Below are 4,392 nucleotides of genomic sequence, written 5' to 3' on the forward strand. Positions count from 1 at the left end.
AACTCATTCTATGAGGCCAGCATACCCTAATACCAAAACCAGATAAAGACATTACAAGAAAGGAAAATGAGAGACTAATAATTTTCATGAATATAGATACAAAAATTCAACAAAATATGACCAAATCAAATTCAGCACAGTATTAAGAGAATTATACATCATGACTAAGTGACAGTTATTCTAGGTATGCAAGACTCATTCAACATTCAAGAATCAATCTAGCATCAAAAAGTCTACAAACAATAAATGCTGGAGAGTGTGGAGAAAAGGGAACCTTCCTACATCGTTGGGGGGAATGTAAATTGGTAGAGCCACTATGGAGAACAGAATGGAGGTTCCTTAAAAAACTAAAAATAGGACTACCATACGACCCAGCAATTCCACTACTGGGCATATATTGAGAGTAAAGCATAATAAAGATACACGCACCCCAATGTTCATTGCAGCACTATTTACAATAGCCAAGACATGGAAGCAACCTAAATGTCCATCAACAGAGGAATAGATAAAGAAGATGTGGTACATATATGCAATGCAATATTACTCAGCCATAAAAAAGGAATGAAATAATGTCATTTGCAGCAACATGGATGGATCTAGAGATTATCATACTAAGTGAAGTAAGTCAGAGAATGACAAATATCATATGACATTACTTATATGTAGAATCTTTAAAAATGATACAAATGAACTTATTTACATGACAGGAACAGGCTCACAGATTTTGAAAACAAGATTATGGTTACAAAAGGGGAAGAGGGGAGGGATAAATTAGGAGTTTGGGACTAACATATACATACTACTATACATGAAATAGATAAACAACAAGGACCTAATGCACAGCACAGGGAACTTTACTCAATATTCTGTAATAACCTATATGGGAAAAAAAATCTGAAAAAAATGTATATATGTATATGCATAACTGAATCACTTTGCTGTACACTGGACACTAACACAATATTGTTAATCAACTATACTCCAAAATAAAATAAAAATTAAAAAAATCAATCTAACCTATCACATCAACAAGCTAAAGAAAAACATCATATAACCATGCCATTTGATTCAGGAAAAAAAGCATTTCATAAACTCCAACATCCATTCATAATTAAAAACTCTCAGCAAACTAGAAATGAGTAAAATTTCCTCAACTTGATAAAGAACATGTATAAAAATCTACAACTAACATCACCACACTTAATGGTGAGAAACTGGATGCTTTTTTTTTTTAACATCTTTATTGGAGTATAATTGCTTCACAATAGTGTGCTAGTTTCTGCTCTATAACAAAGTGAATCAGCTATACATACACATGAACCCCCATATCTCCTTCCTCTTGCGCCTCCCTCGCACCCTCCCTAGCCCGCCCCTCTAAGTGGTCACAAAGCACCGAGCTGATCTCCCTGTGCTATGCGGCTGCTTCCCACTAGCTATCTGTTTTATATTTGGTAGCGTATATATGGATATGCCACTCTCTCACTTCGTCCCAGCTTACCCTTCTCGCTTCCTGTGCCCTCAAGTCCATTCTCTACATCTGCATCTTTATTCCTGTCCTGCTCCTAGGTTTTTCAAAACCATTTTTTTTTCAGATTCCATATATAGATGTTAGTATACGGTATTTGTTTTTCTCTTTCTAACTTCACTCTGTATGACAGACTCTAGGTCCATCCACCTCACTACAAATAACTCAATTTCATTTCTTTTTATGGCGACTAATATTCCATTGTATATATGTGCCACATCTTCTTTATCCATTCATCTGTTGATGGACACTTAGGTTGCTTCTGTGTCCTGGCTATTGTAAATAGAGCTGCAATGAACATTGTGGTACCTGAGTCTTTGAATTATGGTTTTCTCAGGGTATATGCCCAGTAGTGGGATTGCTGGGTCATATGGTAGTTCTATTTGTAGTTTTTTAAGGAACCTCCATACTGTTCTCCATAGTGGCTGTATCAATTTACATTCCCACCAACACTGCAAGAGGGTTCCCTTTTCTTCACGCCCTCTCCAGCATTTATTGTTTGTAGATTTTTTGATGATGGCCATTCTGACTGGTGTGAGGTGATACCTCATTGTAGTTTTGATTTGCATTTCTCTAATGATTAGTGATGTTGAGCAACCTTTCATGTGTTTGTTGGCAATCTGTATATCTTCTTTGGAGAAATGTCTATTTAGGTCTTCTGCCCATTTTTGGATTGGGTTGTTTGTTTTTTTGATACTGAGCTGCATGAGCTGCTTGTAAATTTTGGACACTAATCCTCTGTCAGTTGCTTCATTTGCAAATATTTTCTCCCATTCTGAGAGTTGTCTTTTGGTCTTGTTTATGGTTTCCTTTGCTGTGCAAAAGCTTTGAAGTTTCATTTGGTCCCATTTGTTTATTTTTGTTTTTATTTCCATTTCTCTAGAAGGTGGGTCAAAAAGGATCTTGCTGTGATTGATGTCATACAGTGTTCTGCCTGTTTTCCTCTAAGAGTTTTATACTGTCTGGCCTTAAATTTAGGTCTTTAATCCATTTTGAGCTTATTTTTGTGTATGGTATTAGGGAGTGTTCTAATTTCATTCTTTTTTTTTTTCTTTTTTTGTGGTACATGGGCCTCTCACTGTTGTGGCCCCTCCCGTTGCGGAGCACAGGCTCCAGACGCGCAGGCTCAGAGGCCATGGCTCACAGGCCCAGCCGCTCCGTGGCATGTGGGATCTTCCCAGACCGGGGCACGAACCTGTGTCCCCTGCATCAGCAGGCAGACTCTCAACCACTGCACCACCAGGGAAGCCCTAATTTCATTCTTTTACATGTAGCTGTCCAGTTTTCCCAGCACCACTTATTGAAGAGGCTGTCTTTTCTCCATTGTATATTTTGCCTCCTTTTGAAAAAATAAGGCAAAATAAGGTTGAGTATTTTTGCATCTATGTTCATCAGTGATATTGGCCTGTAGTTTTCTTTCTTTGTGACACCTCTGTCTGGTTTTGGTATCAGGATGCTCTAAGATCAGGAAAAACGCTAGAATGTCAACTCTCATTAATCTCATTCAACATTATACTGGAAGTTCTAGCTAGAGCAATAAGACAAGAAAAGGAAATAAAAGACATACAGATTGAGAAGGGAAAAAAACTGACTTTGTTCGCAAATGACATGTTGTCTATGTAGATAATCCCAAAGAATCAACAAACAAAACTCCTGGAAATAAACAATTATAGCAAAGTCACAGGATACAAGGTTAATATTCAAAAGTTAATTTCTCCCTATAAATCATCAATGAACAAGTGGAATTTGAAATTAAAAGCAAAATATCATTTATATTAGCACTGCTTACCCAAAAAAAGAACATGCTTACGTAACAATATAGCTTTAGGATCTGTATGCAGAAAACTAAAAACTGATGAAAGAAAACAGAAAGATCTAAATAAATGGAGAGATGTTCTGTGTTTATGAACTGTTAAACTGTCAGTTCCTCCCAACTTGGTCTAGGTTCAATGTAATTCCAATCAAAATCCCAGCAAACTACTTTGCAGATACTGACAAACTGATTCTTAAGTTTATATGGAAAGGCAAAAGTCCCAGAATAGCCAATGCAATACTGAAGAAGAAAATACATTTGGATGACTGACATTACCCAACTTCAAGACTTACTATAAAGCTACAGTAATCAAGATAGTGTGGTATTGAACAAATAGACACACTGCTTAATAGAATAAAATGGAAAGCCCAGAAGCAGACCTACACAAATATAGTCAACTAATCCTTCAAAAAGGAGCAAGGGCAATTCGAGGGAGAAAGGATAGACTTTTCAACCAATGGTTGTGGACATCCACATGCAACAAAGTTAATCTAGACACCTTTCACAAAAACCATCAGAAGTTAACAGAGTAGAAAATCTAGGTTATCTTGAGTTTGGTGATGAGTTTTTAGATACAACACCAAAAGCACAATTCATTGATAAGTTGAAAATTGATAAGTTGGACTTTATTAAAATTACAAATTTCTGTTCTGTGAAAGACACTGTTAACAGAATGAAAAGACACACCATATACTGGGAGAATATTAGTAAAACATGCTGTTAAAGAACTTTTACCAAGAGCCCTTAAAAACTAATAAGAAAGCAAACAACTCAATTAAAAAATGGTAAAAGATCTGAACAAACACCTCATCAAAGAAGATATACAGATGGCAGACAAACACATATAAAGATGCTCCATATCTTCTGTTATTAGGAAATTTCAAATTAAAACAATGAAATACTATCACATACCTATTAGAATGGCTAAGATGCAGAAAATTGACAATACCAAATACTGACAAGGATGAGGAGCAATAGAAACTCTCATTCACAATTAGTCGGAATGCAGAAGGGTACAGTCACTTTGGAAGACATGTTGGCAGTTTCTTACACA

The sequence above is a fragment of the Delphinus delphis genome, chromosome 2 (assembly GCF_949987515.2).
Source record: "Delphinus delphis chromosome 2, mDelDel1.2, whole genome shotgun sequence".
Lineage (NCBI taxonomy): Eukaryota > Metazoa > Chordata > Mammalia > Artiodactyla > Delphinidae > Delphinus > Delphinus delphis.